This window comes from Orussus abietinus, unplaced genomic scaffold (assembly GCF_000612105.2).
Source record: "Orussus abietinus isolate OABI.00-Male unplaced genomic scaffold, Oabi_2.0 scaffold133, whole genome shotgun sequence".
NCBI classification, from domain to species: domain Eukaryota; kingdom Metazoa; phylum Arthropoda; class Insecta; order Hymenoptera; family Orussidae; genus Orussus; species Orussus abietinus.
Window position 1 is genome coordinate 168818 of NW_019394305.1, and position 20883 is coordinate 189700.

Here is a 20883-nt window from a genome sequence, read left to right on the forward strand (position 1 = left end):
TTTGAATTTTAGATAAAAAAATTATCAAATTTTCTTCAATGAAGTGGTTAATCGAAGGCAAAAATACCTGTTAAGGATACTTGGATCGGTTTGGGGTCTTCGATGATTTTCTTTACCGATGAACTGCGACTCTCCGGATGTCAAGGCATATTTAGCTTTCGGAAACCAGGGTTCTCTGCACCTGATATCGCACGAGATGAGGTTGTCTTCGACGTTCATTAGTAGGTAATGTCTTTCCAAGGCTCGGCATTGAAATATGGTATGTACGGTTCAAGCGAAAACGCTCATTAAGGGTATGGGTAGATTCGAGCCTCTTAATTCATTTCCTCCATTCGTGAACTGCTTTTTCTTCAACGAGGGAAATTTATCGTGCCTTATTTCCTCACCTTATCGTTCTCCATGAAGGAAGAGGCGGATTGTCATGAACTTCACTGACATGAGAAATACTCGCGTTAAATTTCTGTCAACACTAGAACTACCAAGACCAATCAAAATGGCTGGCTTTAAATGGCCCATCCTATAAAAAAAAAAAATTTGCCGGTAGTTCTAGTGTTAAAAACCATTCAGTACCTTATCGGAGGCATCCGTGAGTTCATCCACCGCCAAGAATGCGCTCTGGAGATTTCGGGAAGGCATTCGGGATTGCCAATATCACACGTCCGTAACACGCGGCTAATGCGAACGACGCGATCGTCGGGCGACGTCGACGTCCGTGGCGTTGACCGACGTATCTCCGAGGATGCTCGTCGGGGCGGTTCGATAATTATTTCGGACACCGAAATGGATGCGAGGAAGTTCCTTGTTGAAAGTGAAGATTTATTCGTCGCATTTACTACTCTAGGAATTGTTTGAAATTTTCCCACGCGAGGACGGAGGTACCAAGCAAGGTTCAGATAGCCACGAAATTTGATTTCTTTACAATTTTCCTTATAGACATTTTTATAACTTGTATAATCAAACGAGTGTTAGGCCCGTTCGTTGTGATTTCATATTTACGTGGACAAATTTTAAACAATTCGGTGCACTTTGTTTAAAGAGAAGTTTCACAAACGAGACTTAGACGCCAGTTTCATATCACCTTATACCAGGAGTTGCTCGTTTCGAGCAATTTTATTTTTTCTATAATTGAGTCGAAATAATGATAGGACGCGCGATAGATCTCGAAACCGAGAGTTTCTAAGTTCAACATTTCAGACAGAAAAATCAATTCGATTTGGTGTTATGAGATGCAAACGAACAAATGAACAAGTGCAGATCCTGCATTTGTAAATCATGCGCGCGCACGAGTAAGGGTGGATATGAAAATATTTGTCTGACATGTTTTGTTGGGTGGTATCAATAGGTACGTACGGTTAGTTGGAAAATCGGGAAATTTGGAGAAAACAAGCAAGTTTGCTAATGTAACGTGTTTGTTACGTGTCCTGCTGGTGCGAATGCGACGCTTTCCGTTGATACGAGTCGGTGAGATTCACGGTTGGATCATCTTTTTGGGAATTAAGTAATAACTTTGAATTCGAAAATATTATTAGGAAGTACGTCGATTAGTAAATAAGTTTTTCTTCTCATCGTCATCTCATCTCACCTCGACGTCAAACACTGAGATCATATATAATTATTAACGTTTCGATATCGTTTTCTTTAGATCTTACTTGCAGGCCATTAGTATCGTTACGTTGCAGAATTGTATGACTTTTGAGATACTATTAATATTGTTTTATTTGGTTAGTTATATACGTAAATTGCAATCCTGCGAAATAATGCATTTTCTCCATGATCAGCAAATCATACGCTGAGAAAAAAGTAGTCGTGAAATAGGCGCAGTCCCTACATGGGCTCTGATATACAACTATCGAAAGAGAGAAGACAATCGTCGAAAGAAATAATACAATTTGTAAAATTATTCTTTCTTTACGTAGCTGTATGTCATAACACTTGCAGGGAGTGGCGCTTATTTTACAATTGCAGGGGCAACGTATTCCAATATGTTTTCCTTCGTTATGGTCGCGTTCTTAAGGTGAAGTGAAACCCCCTTCAGATCAGTCGATTCGAATACAACACTTTTTTTCAAGGGTATTGGACCAAACTGTCCGAAACTTTGACACATCACTCCTGATCATCTAAGAATTGTCCTGACACATTCAAAATTTGGATTTTTCGAACAAATTTTTTAACTTAGCCCAGACCAAAACCAAAATGGCGTCGAGCTCTCATATTTCGATCGATATACAATTATCGAAGGCTCTGATATAAGAAACGAAAGGGTCGGGACAATTTTAGGACAATTTAGAACACTCTGGTAATCGATAAACTCGCATTTGAACGGGATAAAGGCAAAAAAAGTGTTGTATGCGCTTCTATACTAAAATGATGGGAATACGAGGTCTCGGGGTAAACATTTAATTGACTTGGAAATCACAGATGGCGCAGGGGGTCCCTCTGCAGTTAATTAGGGTCTCAGAAAGCACGAATCCAGAGGATTTCTGGAGTTTTACTTCGATTTCTTGATATTTATTGTATTAAAACGACAGGTGGAGTATGCTATTTGATACAATATTCAATATAAAAACGAACGTCGACAACATAGGCATTTAGAAAAATCTTCTTCATCGACGTCGATCAAGTTCCTCGACGTGTTTCACTTCACCTTAAGACAGATTCGCCCATAACTCTTTTCATCAGCAAACCGCGTCGAATTCCGCCGTCTCTACGCGTTCCGATTACCGGCAAATGTTATCGCACGTACGTCGGGGGAATAAAAACGCCGCCAGTAAATAATCGGGGGAAACGCCTCGGCTTCGATTTCCCCCGTAATTCGGGGGAATAAATCGGGAAGTACTCTCGGACGGTCCTATATCGACATTCCGCGATCCGCGTCGAGTTCCTCCGGGCGTTCCCTCTCGCCGGAGAATTCCGCAAGTGGCGCGTATAACCGAATCTAAATGTTTCGAGTATTTCTCTTTCAATCTCCGGAAGAAGAGAGCTACCGGGTTCCCGGATAATCCGGGAACGGTCCCGGTCGCCTTCGGGACCCGCTCTTGGCCGGAGGTCGCAGTCGACCGTGAACTTTACCTTCCGAAACTTGTAATCCAACGAGAGAACGGCCGGGGTGGTTTCGGCCCCCGGGGCCGAGGGGCCGTCGGATTTTTATGTAAACGTTAAATAATAAAATTAGCGCCCCCGTTAATACCTCGACGCACCGGCGGTTAACTTAATTTTATGATTTTCGTTATTGGCCTCGCCACTATAAAGCTATCCCCGCACATCTGTTGCCCTCCGCATCGATTTTAATACCGTTTCGCAATCGCCCCCTGCTCGGCACGCCGGCTCTCCTCTGCGTTTCCGCCGGCGATCTCGAATGATTACCTGCTTGGTTACGTGTGCCAAATTTAGTTAGACTCGGTAAGAAGTGCTCAACCAAAAATATGTGGCTCTTCCACGCACATAGTGGCATGCCCGATGTTTTTTTTGTTTTTTTTTATACGACTTAGGGAGGTAACGGACCTCGGATAGTGAATCACGGAATTGGACCGATAATCTGGAAGCGTAATGACGTAACATCGAAAGCTGTTCAAAATGGATATCCGGGTTACTTGCGTGTTCTTATTTTACTTATATTCTTAATTTTATCTTCGTCATGAGGGCATCCACAAGCACGAAGAACAAACGTTAAGAGTTTTTAAAAAATGGGTATTTATATCGTTTACATTCTACAGTCCGTGTTAATGCAATTCTTGTAGGAAGACCTCCGACATTACGCTTCGATACAATTTCCACCTGTATAACAAATGATATAGTTTCCACATGCATCGATCGCACTCTACGAGCAGTCTCCACGATTAATTTCTATGAAGGTTCGATTCACCCGTGACTACTGAGATCGTTCGACCAGGATGCAGTCGATTCGAATTATTAAAAGCAATCTAATCCGAACTCTTAACAGGAATGCCCTGCGACCCGTTTGTAAGCTTCTTCAGGCAAGTGTTGGTGTACGTATGTGTTGTATAAAGCGCTAAGTACGAAGGCAACGCTTAATGCCGAAGTTAGTTCCTTGTCTCCGTTCATCCCCTTCATTCTTGTTCGGATCACCGATTTCCCTCGTTTTCCGGAGCACGGCACCTACTTTACCGACGCTTCCTCTCTTGGCCTCCCCTTCCCTTGCTCTTATACCTCGTCCCCGCCTCGATCACTTTTCATTCGGTCGACGCTTAGCCGGCTCTTCTCCTTCCATCGAGTCTCGACGCCTTCCGCCGCTTCCACTGTTCGATTCGTTGGCACTCTCGTTCGGCGCCATGCATGCAACTTCGGTCTCTAATTCGACCGAAGAGAGACGCCGAAATGGCCATCGAGGAGATCGACTGCCGCGCTCGTTTGCCCGTCAATGCTTTCAATTTACCCTCCGCGCTCCTCTCGTCCCGTTTCCCCCGTCAACCGCTTCTCCGGTTCCAGAACAAAATTGCCACCGTTGTCCGTAGCTCCCTCCAGATTTCCAAACGGCGAAGAATAACTCGTCTCGCGAGTAGCACCTCGAAGGCGTATCAGGGATTGTACACACGATTCATTTGTTAATTTCATCAATTGATCTCTCGGATTCCTGTTCGATGCTATTAGCACACCTTTTCGATCGTCTCTGGTTTGGAAGACGTTTCATGCAGGCTTTTTATCATTTTTAAAGCAAAACGTATTTTCTCGCGGCAGATAGGGGTACGGTTTATAAGGATGCTTCAGCTCATTTGAGGAATTCCTTGTTCTTTAGGGATTTATAATACAGGATTTTAGTATCTTACAGATTGTGGTACGGTGGATGAGGTGTATTCAGTCGTTACATTCGGTTTTTACCGTGGGCTAATGTTTTGCTAAATAGTCTTGAGTTTTTTTCGAAGCATGCACCTGTTCATTCTTCCGTTAACCAGACACAAAGAAGCGTAAAAATAACGTATTTATAACTTTGTCGATACTTTTAGAATATCCACCATTTTGCTTTTTTTATGATCTGGGCATGAAGCACCTAGGTAATGTATTTAAGTTGCGAGAGTTAAGCAATTAATAGTGTACTGCTTTTCGAATAATAATTTAATAATGCGAGCTTCGTTTCTCGAGGATCATTTAACTTGGCCGTTTAGCAGCCAATACATATCTCGTCTGATGTTCCTCCGATTTCTTTTTAAATACCCACCAGTTAGCTTTTTCCGTGATCTGGGCATGAAGCACCTAGGTAACGTATTTAAGTTGCGAGAGTTAAGCAATTAATAGTGTACTGCTTTTCGAATAATAATTTAATAATGCGAGCTTCGTTTCTCGAGGACTATTTAACTTGGCCGTTTAGCAGCCAATACGTATCTCGTCGGATGTTCCTCCGATTTCTTTTTAAATACCCACCAGTTAGCTTTTTTTATAATCTGGGCATGAAGCACCTAGGTAATGTATTTAAGTTGCGATAGTTATGCAATTAATAGTGTACTGCTTTTCAAATAATAATTTAATAATGCGAGCTTCGTTTCTCGAGGACTATTTAACTTGGCTGTTTAGCAGCCAGTACGTATCTCATCGGATGTTCCTCCGATTTCTTTTTAAATACCCACCAGTTAGCTTTTTTTATGATCTGGACATGAAGCTCCTAGGTAATGTATTTAATTATTTTGCGATAGTTAAGGAATTAATAGGATACTACTTTTCGAATAATAATTTAATAACGCGGGCCTCGCTTCTCGAGGATCATTTAACTTGGCCGTTTAGCAGCCAATACGTATTTCGTCGGGCGTTCCTCCGGGTTCTTTCGGAACACCCACCACTTCGCTTTTTCGTGACCCGGGCATAAGAGGCGAAGAAAAAGTGTTCTCGCCTCGTAAGCTTCGAGGGTACTCAGCTACCCGGCCGAATGGGAGCTTACGAGCTCTTTCCAGATAGCGCAACGGTACATTCCCAAAGAAATAAGGCAAGCGGATAGATTTACCTCCGTGCACTCTGGAAATGAAGACGAACCTGAAGAATCCAACGATTACACGGTTCGTATGAAAAAAAAAAAAAGGAAGAAAATATTCAGTTACTCCGAACGAACCCGTGGGAATTTCGTGCGAATAAAATTGAGCATCGCGCTGAAAGTTAGCTCTCTGGTACGACCGTACAGGTAAAATGGTGGTGCGTTCATTGGAAACTTTTAACTTCATCAGTACTTCGTATCTGAGCGCGTAACGTGCTTAAAAGCTCTAATTGAACACATTTTTCCTTGCAGTAAACGCAATATAACGAATTTAGGGCACTTAACGCATTTCCCAGTTTACTTTTTAACCAACGATTACGCCATTATTCCATCGTCTTATCGGAGCTGTTCCGAAAAAGTTCCCGACAAAGCGTAATTTTGCAATAATTATCCGCGTCATCGGTCGTAATTGTAAGAAAACCGAGCAGCATCGACTCATAACTCGTACTTTCCTCGGCGTATCGAAAGGAGGGAAATTCCACCTCAGCGAAATATATTTTTTTCCTCGGTATTTTTATCGCATGACGCGCGACGACAACCTCCCGAGACTATTCGATTTCAATAAATCGTTTTTCCAAATTTAGATTAATAATTAAAGTAAATCATTGGCTAAGCGGCAGGCATTAATTAAGGCGGGAGCTAAACCGGGAAAAACACGGTCCTCGTGAAAATTCCACTCTTCGGGAAAGGGCGAAAAGCCGGATGCGTCATATATTTCCAAATGGGCCATATTAAAAGGACAAGAGGGAGCCGAAATAAAGTGGTTCATCCCGGCAGCAGGGGTGGCGGTATCGGGAGGTAATTTCCCGAACATAGAGATTTAATTAAACCGAGAATCTACGAACGAGGCGTTTCCAGCGGGAATCCACGCAAACAGGGAGCGCCGGGGCAAACCTGGCGAGTGGAGAGTCGGAAAGAGGAGGAGGAGGGAAGGGAAAGACGGGCGCAAAATATGTAAAGGGATCCGAGTCCTCGGATAGGTGGTCGCGAAATAAGGGCCGGGACCTTCTCGCGGGTTATAAGACAAATCGCCGGGAGTAGCGTTATCTACCGGAAGCGATCCCCGGGCGGAATAACTGCGCGCTCAATTTCATCGTGCACACATCCTTCAGAAAGTTACTCCCATAAAAAACGTTCCCGCCCGTTCCCCTTGTTCCCGGGCCGAGCCACTCGCGGCTCCCTCGAGACTCCTCGGGACGAATGCGCGCACTTTGCCAGGGACTCGCTGATGTCCTGTCTCTCTCTCTCCGTCTTCCTCTTGGGGTCCTGCCTAATGGAAGAGCGCGGGAGGGAGAGAGAGAGACGCGAACCTACATCGGGGCGAGGATCCGCCGTGAGATTTACGGTGTCGCGCGATTCGCGAATATCAAATTGAAACGTGGAATTCCGGGAAAGCGGCGGCCCGGGGGCGGGACGGCGCCGGGGAAAAGCCGCCGAACTTCGGCAGTTGCCGTAACTCAGCGAGGCGACGGAGAGAACTCGAAAAAGGTAGTAACAACCAGACCCCGGAGGTACGAACGTGATTGGTTTTTGGACTCGAGGGATAGTTGACCTACCTATCTTAGTAGCTACCTCGCAGCTACCCGTCCCGGCAACTCCCGGGGGAGCTACCGCGATCATTACCTCGAGATACCGAGGGGACTCGGAATCGTTGCCTCGGAATCGGAAAATTCCCCGGCCGGAAAAGTAGACGACCGGTGACGAGGAGGCCGGGGGATCCTCCGCTCACCGAGAAATAGGATTGCGGTATTCCGATGAAAACGTCCTCGGGCGCACGTAAGGAGACTCTCGTGTCTTCTAAGTGGGCGAGGTGCACGCCCAAGTGCCCACCCGATCCCGAAACCGATGCCGCGGGGACTAAGGGCTCGTTCACGTGGACGTCGGTTCGCGCAGTGGGACCGCTCGCTGTATTGGTTTGTACGCGACGGAGCCGTGTCCGCGCAAACGAACGCTCCATGTGAACGAGGTTCAATGGGGTCCAAATTCAGTGGGCGGTGCGCCTAAACGTGCGTACGGACGTAAGAATTTTACGATCGTTCGCGGCTGTAAAATTTCTCCTTATCAAACGTTTCTATTGCACACAAAACTGCGCTCGAGTTGTGGGCGGTATCGTTCTAACTTCAGTCGTTTCGGCAGATGCGTCCACTCCTAGCATCGATCCACCCAAGAATCCTTTGATGTACCGACAAACGATGGTGTCGTGCGTGCTCGAAGCGGACGCATACGCATGAAACCCAGGTTCAGACGTGAGCATTCGTACGAGTCCGCTGTTCGTGTGCGCAAATGTGCTCACGTTTGGATCCACATATGTGCGAATATTGTGTGTGGACTATGCGTTCAAATTTGGTGCATTCGAATCAGTGCGTTGTGGTTTGTCGTCCTGGTGGGAAACTTGACGCACTCAAAGAGATCTTGATCACTGCCAAGCAGTGGTGCATAATATGGACAAGTAATTAGTGGTTCATGGGGCGTAGATCAATTCGGTTCAGTCGTCGAGCACTCGTGGGACAGATTGCACGCAATACGGGATAGGGCGAAGAAAAGTTTATTCGTTTTGTAGGAAAAAGTGAGATTGCCCCTGCTCGTGGAAGCCCTCGAGTAACGATGAAAAGAGTCGGAATAGAACCGAAGATGCATTTAAAAGTACTGTACATGAGATGGATGTTGACCTTGCGTTGTTGAAAAGGAAGTAGGGCGTTATATTTTAAAAGTGCGGAAATTATGAAATAGAAACGATCCGCGAATTATGTACCGTGCACAACGGGTATGGGGCTTGCTCGTCGCATCGATGAAATTGAATGATGTGTGAGCATCCTTAGGCGTGATTTAAGGGGATTCGTAGGTTATGAAATACGCTTCAGTCAAAGTGAATTTAAAGGCGAATGGTATGGTATAAGAAGTATTTCCTTGAGGGATTATTTTTTCTATTTGACGTTCTAGGGAGAATGAAAGATAAAAGAGTTTTAAATCGTTTTAAAATGGCCGACTTATAGAATCTGGACATTTTTTATTTTTGGTTTACAGGGTACATAATTGCAAGAAAATGGAAAGTCTAAAAGAAAAAGTTGAGGTGGTTTTAGAAACCATTGTCGGAAAATCGTACATATTTTTTAAGAACTTCGCGTTGGGTGTATGGTCAGTTTGGACTTATCGACGCGCCATGCATTTCCTATGAACTGCGTGAGACACACCCTTACGCTTATTATGTACTTGGTCCATTGAATTGGATTTCGGTTGTACGGGTGGCAGGACCGAGAAGGAATTACAAATGGGAGGAAGTGTTCGAAGAACTTTACCGGGCGCGGAAGGTATTTTTAATACTTCCGGTTCGGTAAGTAAGGGAAGTAAGCGAAGACACGGTGCAGGGGGATCGATCATTGATTGGATTCGCGCGATGTTGACGCGGTAGGGAATTGTCGCGGAACACCGTAGTCTCGGGGATGGGGACTCGGTCCACAGAGTGTTGCCCGCAGGGTTGTCTCTCGTCCTTGCTGCGGTGCCTTGTGGTGGATGAACTGCTGAATAAGGAGAGGGTTTCTCTGGCACAAGGGTACACGGATTGCTTGCTTGCCCGGTTGAGAGGAAAGTACTTAAAGGTCCTTTTAGCACCGTGTCCGAGAGCTTTGCAATTCGTCGGATCGCGATCCGGACGATCTGTCAACTGGGAGAATCCTCCCGACAAAAAGTAAGAGGGAAAGATAAGAAGGAAAGTAAGAAGTGGCTAAGATGTAACTTGCGAATGGAAAACGTACCAAAGCTATCCCAGTCGACTACGTCTGTGCTGTATGAATCTTGTGAATGCACGAGAGGATATGGGATCTAATACGAGGCTTTAAGAGAGGAGGGTGTTAACGAACGTGGTCTCATTTGAACCTCAAATGTATACTTATGCTCGTTTTTGTAGGATCGAGGTCCAAATGAGCGTCAAATCGAAATTCGGGTAAACCTCGGAAACCGCAAAGTGAAATAAGTAGACGATCGAGTCTCGTTTCCTCCTCGAAGTCCTCCGATTCACTCCTGATCCAATAAATAGAATTTCATGTAATTTATTACCATAAATTGTAATATTAAACGTTAGATATTTATGATTCTACTTTGTATACATGCAATATTGCAAAGAGGTTGTACATTTGTTCATTTTAAGCTACAGAACACACGTGCAGGAAAATCAAGACCGTGGGCTACCGGTTTTCATTTTTACCGTCTTTCTCCGGCGATTGAATCGAATGACCAGGTACGAAGGTAAAGAACCGCAGGAGGATTGGTTAGTTGACAAGAGAACCGAAAGCTCGTCTCGAAAGAAACGAGTGGGTAAACTTTCACGCAAATATTGCTAATATTTTTGGACATTTACTATACCGTACTGGGGGACTAACACCCTCAAAGAGTCAAAAGTTGGGAGATCGCTGTCACAGATTTTCCTTCATCTTTAGACCGTGATATCGGTTTGTGGTTCAGAAATTCCACATATTCTTCTTGTTAAGTTACTTAGGCGTAAGTTGTTCGAATGTCGGTACCGAAGACACCGCGTTCTTTCATCGAACTGGTCTAGAAATCGACAAAAATAATTCCCGAGAAACTAAAACCAAAGCATGTAACGTGTACCGAGGACGTTTCTTTCCGGTGAACTTATATCCGCTGAAAATGTCGGGTTTTCTCCGAAGAGCACGGAAACGGAAATGGCGGAAAAGTCGAAGGGAGGAGGGTAGTTTCTGGAGGGAGGGTCGCGGAGTATGCGAAGCGAGCCAGGAACACCTCTCGCGTGGAAATCGAACGGTACATATCCCACGGTTATCCAAAGTGTATAAACTTAGGATCGAATGAAGAAGTGGGGGCGGAGGAGGGTGCGGATGAATGGTACGGCACCCAAGACGGTTATAAGAAATCTTTTCGAGGAAAGCTGGGAGATTCGCCCTTTCCTGCTTTCTTCTCGACGGAGCCTGAAAGCACGCCGAAACTCTTGGAGGACTGCCTTTTCAGGAGAAATTTGCGCACTCCGCGATCGTACGTTAACGCGTTGACAGCTGGTACGACATAAGAAATAATGATATACAAAACCAGTAAACGCATCCATGATTTCGGACAATTAAATTATACCAAGGTAAACCTCTAAAATGAAAGATATACTCCAGAATGCGAAAATGTATTTATTCTTAATCGTATAAAATTAAACGATCAAACGACGGGGAGGCTGCTTAATTATCCGGCACTTAATTACTCAATATTAATATTGCGGATATTCAACGGAATGTCTGTCATCGATGCCCTGACGTTGCCTTCGGCCTTAATATAATTTCGTATAATTTTGTATTAACAATAAACCCCACAAGCCAGGTAATTCACCTATCAGAAATCTGTATAAGAACTGGAAGCCTTTCCTTATCCTCTTCTAAACTTTCAGAAATCCTCCTGCCCTGCCTGGAGTTTTGGTTCATGAGAAATTCTGACCCTCGCAGATGCGCAACCGTAACGTAATGGCGGCGACACGAAGAACCCCTTACCTAATTTCCGTGAGCTCTGCTTTGGGTCCGTGTAAAATATTTCCGCAACATGTAAAGATACATTAATTTTGCGTTCGTTAAGCACCCGAAGGTTCCTTTTCCATTGGGCGCTGGCCGGAAGATCGGTCGATCTCTTTGAGGGTAGCGTTCTCCACGAAGAAGTAGCGCATGCACGAAACCGGCCTCGCGGCGATAAATTAAGCGCGATCCTATCGCCTTCGGCCTGCAGGTGGATGCGAAAGATTTCGCGCGGGTTTTCGCGGAGATTTAATAGGTGAGAATCCCGCTCGTCGTTCCTTCACCACCCTAACGTGTGGTCGTTCCGTTGAACGTTCACTCGACCTGATTAACGCGCGACGTGTGCCCGAGTGCGTGAGAGCACGCTCTCGTCCAGAGGGCCCGACGTGGCGTCGCGTCACGTGGGTGGCGTTGCGTGGCGTCACGAGGCGCGGCGACGCATGTGTCCCTTGCAGAAAAACTCCATCTCGCTGAAAAAGACCTCGTGGAATGGCTGCCGACAATTAATCGGCGAAGTCCACTGATTAGAGAATCTTCTCTCGCGGAAACGGATGGACCCGGTTCTATGGAGTCCACAGAGGACGAAAAATGGCGAACGGAACTTTTTGTGCGAGGCCCTTCATTCAGTCGTTACATTTAACGTCAGCCCCTCTGTTACCGTCAGCTCTGCTTCGTCGGAACTGAATTTCAGGAATTCGTTAGATGATGCTGGAATTAGTGGAAGTTTAGAACAAACGCGGCGTTGTCATTCTCCTAGTGCGAAGGGAATCGTTGAGATGGATACCAGAGCTAATGGCTTTTAGAATGTTATACATTATTAATATGATTTGAAGTGGCTTTATGTGAGTAGGGTCGAATCAAAGGATGGAAAGGGTTTGGAACTTGGTTTAAATGGTGCAATAATTATTACGTAAAGTAATAATTAAAATATGCCGCGGAGGTTTAAGGACTAGGTGAAGGCTTGGTATTTACTCAGAGACACAATTGAATTTCGTAGGTTTTAGGTTATTTCGTTTACTTGATTTTGAATTTAGGTAATGATAATGGTCATGCACGAAATTATTCTTTTATTAAGGAAAGTTTTAAACTCTACTTATGTTTTTACTTCGTATCAGAATAGCTTGAAGGTATTAAATTCATGTCGGAACTTCGCGTCTTAATGGTTTTACTTTCTATCGTTAGACCTCATTGTTTCATTCTAAAAGGAAATAGGATGCTCTCACAGTTTACATTCATATACGTATTTGACTGCACTGATTTTGTTAAAATAATAATGGTTGAGCGAAATTATGATTTCCAAGGTGCCGATATATTTCCCGTGTTATTACAACCTCTATTTATTATATCTTTATCTTTAATGTTTCTATCTTGCTTCGTTCTTAACGATCTAGAGTTATTTTCTGAATATAAAACATTTTATACTAATTAAGCATTATTCTCGGAGAAAAATATTTATTAGTTCCGACATTGATCCTGCCGAGTGACGTTGATAGCAGACCCTTCGTCCACGTTACCTTGTCTCGAAACTTGGAAGTCATAATTAACTTGAACCTTCCACCCTCCGAGAAGTGACCAAGTTTCTACTGTCTCAAGCAGGGTTTTCTCAAACCCTACAGTAGATAAACAGAAACTTCTTAACTGTTACCCTCAAACATTCAGTTCCACGATTAATATTCGTTATTGTAAGTTGTACAGGAAAATTCAAGTCAGAAAACCATGGACATTGAAAATCGCAAAGGAAACGATTTTGATTTTGATTTTCATAAACGGACCCTCGAATTTAACCATGACAATAGTCGTGAGCGATTGATGCCTATACAGTTAATGAAATTGAATTAGATGTTCCACGATAGAACCGAGTACCCGCTTTATACGTTAATAGTTAATGGCGGAATGACGTCAGGAGGACGTTCATTGGCAAAGGTCGAAGCGTTGCTTCGAAACGAAAGACAAAGGCGGAGCTGACATTTGCCGCACCGATCACTTTAACATTTATTACAATGTTTACTACCCTATTGAACATAGTGGGTACCAGAACGTGCTTTCAGGTAACGTTCACTTCCCGGACATTGTTCTAGGCTTCTCCCTTAAAAATAATTCACAGGGATAATAAGAAATTTGACTTGCTTCAATAAATGCGAACACTTGCAAAGGGGTTAGCGAAATGTTTTTTTTTTTTACAGGAACGTTTTTCTTTTGTAGGCATGAAATACGATAACTTCACCGAAGCAATATAAACTCTATTCACTGTTGCAGTATTCTTTCCTAGCGATAACAAATCGTATATTGCTCGTTCGTTCGAGGAGGGTTCGATATTTCTTTGGTCGTTGCTTACAAACTCATGTGCTACTTTAGTAAACATTTTTTTCTCAAGCAAGCTCTTTTATGGTGCAGGGATTGGAGAGAGAGACACTCCGCGTAACAAAAGACAAACTAAGGTTTATTAAAAATAGGGTGAGTCTGTGATGTGGCTTTCGCCCTTCGTTATCGTCGTTGTCGTCGCCGTTGTTGTCGTTGTTGTCGTTGTTGTCGTCGTCGTCGGTTACAGACTACCGTCCCTTTTCGCTTTGGGACGGCTTTAGACCTCCGTGTCCTTTGCATTTCGAGACACGTGGATGGCACGTTTCCCGACGTAGCCTTCGAAGGAAATCTCCGGTTTCCTTCGAAGGATCTTTCTCTTTTATTACTTTATGGGTTCGCTAAGCGCATCCAGGCAGACCCCTTCAAACCTTTCTTTAAAACTACCCATACATAACTTAAGACTACTTTCCGTAACTGCAATGGTTACGTCTAATTGTAAGTTCGATGAGATTGCAACCGTTCTTGGTCCTGGTGCAATTCTTACAATTAGTGCAGGAGAAGCAAAACTTTATCGGCAATATCCTTTGCTATTAGTGCAAGTGTTTTTTTTTCCATCTACGCTCCCTCTACTCAAGGTGACATGAAAGGGTCATTTTATACATATAAAACGTCAAAATATTTATAAAACTTTTCTTCAAATTCAATGCACCGAATCGTTGGAAACTTCAGCATGTGATTATGAAGGCCCTAAGAAAGAACGTGGTGCTCGTGAAATTTCATTTTTAATACAAAATGTTTTCTTCATTCATCCCAGACTAGAACCAAGAACACATTTACTTTTTTTGTAATGAATTTTCACGAGCACCACGTTCTTCCATAGGGTCTTCATAATCACGTTGTGAAGTTTCAAATGACTCGGTGCACCCAGATTGGAGAAATGATTTATAAATATTTTTAAGTTTTATACATACAGAATGACCCTTTCATATCATCTTAAGTATGCTATCCGCGTCTCATTAGGAGCGGTCATTTATATGCCCGCTGGTTCTTCGGGGTTCTCCATCGTCTCGAATTCAGGTGCGGTCGAGGTCGGGTATCGAGCTACTCTTCCCCAAGGTAAACCTTAAATTCACCCCTTGTTTTAAGTGGAGACGGCTTGATCAAGCCGATCTTCGAGCTTACAAACCTCGAAGGTCCAAGGGGAGGAAAAAAATGATCGAGCATACGCGAGCCGCGGTAAACAGCCCCCAACGATGATCTTTTCTCCCTCTCCTTCGTGGCGAAGTCTCGAGACGAGACGGAGAGTTTCCTCTTCGGTCGAATGCACGGCGTGTGGCGAATCCCTCACTTGGCAGCCGATATCGAGCCCGACCCTCGAAGAGGGCCGCCCGACACACAAGGAGGTCCCGACCTCCTGCCCAAGTGGATCTGCCCGGGTGGGCTCGGCGAACGTGTCGCGTAACGGTTGGTACGAGAGAAATCAGTTAAAAAAAAAGAAAGGGACGGGGGTTAGCATCCGTACCAGTTCCGAACCTGTTCGGAACGGACGCGACCCGAATCGGGCGTCGTTGCGGCGAGTTCCGGGGGGCGGGGGTGGGCCCGGGCTACGTTTTCGAAATTGTCAAACGGTGGCGGCGACCCTCGGGCTTGTCACGCGACACATAAATTTTACCGGCCATCGTAATTGCACCCTACGAATTCCGAAATTGCGGGAAAACTGCTCCTCGTTTCCGCGAAAACTCATTCGCTCCTCCCCGCCCCCTCTTTTTCATCCCATCCGCGTCCCCGCCGAGCGTCACATTAAACCCACACATCCGCGGCCTCGAAGGGCCGCGGCTCGGTTTTCGGTTAGACTTATGGAAAAATCGATTTTCATAATTGGAATTTGCCAAATCTGAAAAATGCCCCGATAAACCTCGCGGTAGCTTCGCAATTAGCGGGGGGCTGTACTCACGTTGGGGGTGGGAAGAGATACTCGGGCTTTGTATCTTGAATCCTTGTACAGGGGAGACCGAGTTATCGGAATCGACGCGGAGGGTGCGCGTGCCGTGGGACCGTTTAGAGAATCCACCGCTATTTTAAAATCATCCCCCTCGAAAATACAACTTTGCTTCGATTTATAGAAACCGCAGGTAATACGGTAGAGGCGAAGATGCTCCAGCGTGAGGTATTCCGATTATACTTCGGAATGAATTCCAGTTCTGATTCTCCCAAATTGAAGTTCATGTCCGACGAACTCATCGATCCAAAATGTTGTCAAGCGCTGTGTTCATTCAAAAGGTCAAAATGTGCCCTTTTTGTGTCGAATGTGAGTCCCCTTTTTTTTTTCTTCTTCGTTCCAGCTTGTTCACCTATACGGCCGAAATGCCCGAACGGGTGAAGTTTCACGCACAGCCATGGCCAATCGGGGACAGGGAAATGGACCGATTCTCGTTTATCAATATTTCACGAAACGCCCATCCATATCCCGGCTCGGGACGGATGGAGCTTCTCCGCGATCGCTTGTCCGTTTCCGTGGAATTGATTGCGAAAAGAGCTGGGTGCATGCAGGGAATCTTCACGGTTAGCGGATCTTGAGGTGTGTGCGCTCCCAAATGTAATATCGAACGTCAAAATCAACTTTCCATGCATTACCTATTCTGCTGGCGGACAGCCCAGCGCGAGGAATCTGTAACTAGAGTAACTCATTCCGTCCAAGTATCGCTATCGATAACACCGCCCTGAGACAATGACTGTCGGTGAATTCTAATGTGGTCCTCGCTGTGATTTGAGAAGTTCTACTTTCCGTCATGGATAGCTGTCGGCAGCGACTGAGAATATTCCCTGCAAACGTCTATCGGTAATAACGTTTTCCTACATCTTATCACGGAAGTAGGGTTTTTTTTTATCTTATATCACGTGCACACCTTCAGCTGTTTGCTCCTCCCCCGGGGGAAAGGGGGGTACAAAAGTGTGACATTTGAGGTAAATAACAATTTTATATATATTTATATTTACATAATTTTTGTTTCTACTTTAAGTCCTTGGGGCAGTTACTCGTTCTCCAACATTGGAAAATTTACTTTACCACAGGAACGTTGGAGCGGGTTGTCGAGGTAATTATCGGGCTTCATTTTCAATTAATTCATTATTGCGACACCGCTTGCAGTTACTATTGTGCGCGGCTTGTTAATGCCTATATTGAGTGGACAATGTTTCATTGAAACGTAGTTAATAATGATTTCTTTTTAAAGTCACGCTCCACATTTTCGTCTCAAAGTGCTGCAATTATACTCGGCCTGGCTCCAATCTGCGTAGCTTAAACAAAAGTTACATTGATCTTCGAAGAAGTTTGTTTTAAAAAATGTTGATATGAAATTTATTCCTCGAGTATGAGACGGTCGGCCATGCATCGAGTCAATAATTGAGAAATTTAACAGCGATAAGAAACGGTGCAGGTGATTTCCTACTTAGAAGCACGGTAAATCGAGAAAAGCAGACGGTCATAATCGAAAGGCATTAGCGACCTTTGATAAGGTATTAGTTACCTTGGATACAAATTTCTACAGGGCGTTTCGTAGCGGCTCAAAAGTTAAAACCTTCCGAGTTATCCTTCCATATCAGATAATCGATTTATTAGCGACAGACATCCCCTCGCGGAAGACGCGTTGTTCCCGGACCCGCTTTCCGGATCCATCGCAACCAACTCCCAAACAAGGTCACGTTGCCGGCAAGAAACCATTTATCCCGGCGTGGCATCTTCGAGCGAAGTCGAGAAACGCGAAAGTGCCCGACACCGCGGCCAGGATATCAGGGCAAAGTTTGTCACCGACTCGGAGGAGCCGAAGTTCCGCTTGGAATTCCGCGTTCCGCATCCCGAGACCCCTCCCGGTCGACCTAGAATCTCGCATCCAGCTGTTATTCAACGCACAATTGAAAATACAAGGAACGGGATCGTCGGGCAGGCCCGCGCGATGCATATTCATCCGGGCATTGTTCGGGAGCGCGGCCGTGATTGCTGAAATATTTTATTTCTCGCGGCGGGGCCGCGCGTCCAATATTCTTTGCACGTCCGGTCGTGTAATGAACTCGGCTCGCGAGGCTCCGTACCTCGCAATGAGGGTAAACGCGGAAACTGGGCCGGCACTCGAGGAAGACACCTAATCGTCCGGGCGAGTGGCCGCGCCGGCATCTGGCAGGGACTCCCGAGTCCTTCCACCCTCGTCGTCCTTGCCGAGCTTGCGTCGGGAATACTTCTGCCCATAACTAAAATGCATATATACATGAGGCCGGCGTTTATGCGCGGCCCGCAAAATGCGCCGGCGAGGGTGAAAAGCCTGCCGCGAGGTGGAGGGTGGCAACGGAAAGGGGTCGGAGGGGCAGAGGCCCGGGTCCTGCTCCGGGTTCGGGTCAGGGGTCGGGAGGGTCGGAGGCCGATGTGTCATGCGACGCGACGTATGTTTGGCCTGACGAACAAATTTCCATTAGCGCGCGGCTTAACTTCGCGGTAAAGGGTGAGAGACGCCGCTCGGCTCGGGGCCAATCGGCGCGACCCTGTTTTTCGAACGGACAACAAATAACCCCTTGCGCCGATCGAGCCTTCCCAATCGGGAGGGCTGTGCGCTGTCGCGATCCCTTTCAACTTTACCGCGACTCTCGGGGTTACGATCGTCACCCGGCTCGGGGGTGGACGGGGAAACAATTTGTATCGCGAGCCGCGGGTGACTCGTGGTTGGGCTTTTTCTCACCCAAGCGGGAGCTTCCGGACGGGAAATGGTGGGCTTCGATTCGTCCTCCGGATTCCCGACTCGAGCATTTTATTCCTACGCTTCTAGTCGCAGACCTAAATGGGTGTTCAGATAATACGAAGGAGAGTAGCTTCTGTACTAACGATATCTAGAAGTATGATTATAAATTTTCTTAAACCATATTTACATGTTGTATTTCATTGTTTCCTGTACCTGTCAAATGGGTTTTTTATCCCGCCGACAGGTACGAGTTCCCTTAAGCGCGGAAAAATACAGCTTCCATGCGTCAGCCTTCAGCGTTCAGAGACTTTCAGAAAAGTCACCCCTTTGTAAGTCGGTGAGTTCTTATTTGGGGGATGCGACGTCGATCGCGGCTTCGAGGACGCTTCCGGCTCTCTTTATATGTCTTGCGTTTTTGTAACGGATCGCGCCGTTCCCGTCTGGCGTTCTCCCCGAGCCGGGAACGGAATTGCGGAACGAGTGCTCCCGGTAAAATTGTTCCGCCCTGTTACCGTCGGTGGAAACGCGCATATCACATGCGTATGCAGAAACGATTTATCTCCGAGGTAGTCGTTATTTCAGCGCCCTCGCGTCAGGGCACAAAATTACATTAACATAAACACGCGGCGTCGTCGGCGTCGGGCGCATGCATCAAAAGTATAGGCGTCGTTCTATCTATCTATCCTGACCGATAGTGCGCCGCTTTATTTACGGCGCTATCAGCGTACCGACGACGCGACCGCTTTTACCGGCTGTCATCGGCCCTGGAGATACCGGCCAGCCCGAGAGATTACTTCGCTATTTATTCGGAATACCGCCCCGACATTTCATCCCCCGTCATCGACCACCTAACGCACGTCGCGTAATTCTTTTACGGAGATGGTGCGGCCGCGTTTGAAAAACTGAAAAATCCTCCACCACGGTGCGAAGGTTGACCTGCAATACTCGTATCAGGTACCTATACGTATTACCAATGTATAGGCGATTACAAAAATGGTGAAGACGGTTTGCACAATGCTATCCCTCTTCGAAATGGGATTGCACAGTCCTGTACTGTTTTTTTCTACCGTGCATAGTTTACCTGTAATAATTAATTAAATATGGCCAATCAGTTGCGTAGATTAATCGAACGCGACTGATATGCGTTCGGTTAATAGATATACCTGATTGGCTATTTTTAAATTAAATAATACAGGTAAACTGTGTTCCGTAGAAAAAAATAGTACCTACGGAACTTTTTGGATCCATTTTACTTCTACACCGCAGATAATACAACGCAGCTGATAGGCGTTCGGCTAATCGACGCACCTGATTGGCTATCTTGAAATTAATTATTATGGGTAAATAACGTCTACAATTTTTAATGGTTTTTATTAAACGCCTCTGATGCGGACTAATTGATAACGTAATGTGAATTTTTTTTCAAGTTCGTGGAAGGATTTGGTTATCTTTTAAAGTACTTTGTATGTTGGAGGAAAAGTGCTGTTTTTATAATTTTAGGAATTTGGTAGGGCTTGAGAGTGATTTATTCCAAATCAATGGGTCATTCGAAACGGTAAGATTCGGTCGGAGTCTCGTGACAGTCTAGAAATTAATAGGAAGAAGTTGCCGAAGGGAACATACATTCAATGGCGGAGTTACTATTTCTGAGTTGCGAAAGTTTCAAGACTCGATAGAGAATAGGGTACCATGTGAAAAGTTCTCCACCGAGGCACGGACAAATTGATCTGCATAGTATTGTCAAATGTACTTATCGAGATACCCGCGTAAGTGAATAGAAAGAAGTGAATAAGGCTTCCGAGACGTAAATTCTGCTATTGGATATATTACAGTTCACATAATTATGTAGGACACGGATTCGTTATCACGTCTCATGGCAGGAAATTAGCGAGTTTCGGTCTGTACCATTTAAATCATTTGAGCGTTAAATTAATTGGAATTCTAGGTCCAAATATTAAGAAACGAAATCTAACAGCATTGCATCGTCGAATTCTACATGTCACCTTACGGGGCACGCGGAAACTTTCAATGTTTTATTTATATGTTTCTAGTGAAAGTTTCGACGTAGTCCTGGATTACCATCAGGGATGCTGAGCCATTTCTCCGTGAACAATAACTACTATAAATCAAGGTCGAGAAATCGCCTGCAGATAGCCGCGTAAGTTAATGAAATTATCCAAAGTCACTCTTTCGCCATCGCGTCGATATTTATTTTAGTCAAGAGCGGGCGCAGTCGCGATAAATCTTGTGGTTTTTCTTTTGCGTTGGGGAGGAAATGTGTAACAGGGGAGGTTTTTGTCGCCCGGTTTATCGGCGCACGCGGCGGGATACATAGACGGATAAAGGGGTGTGGAGGAGG

General features: G+C 45.2%; 1 long non-coding RNA gene across 1 annotated transcript in view; it reads left to right on the forward strand.

Moving 5' to 3' along the window:
* Positions 1 to 20683, forward strand: part of LOC111673862 — a 55624-nt gene extending 34941 nt beyond the window's left edge. Inside the window, exon 3 of the long non-coding RNA XR_002762129.1 lies at positions 20576 to 20683. This is a non-coding gene — a long non-coding RNA (uncharacterized LOC111673862). The remainder of the gene's footprint in view (positions 1 to 20575) is intronic.
* Positions 20684 to 20883: the final 200 nt, after the last annotated feature.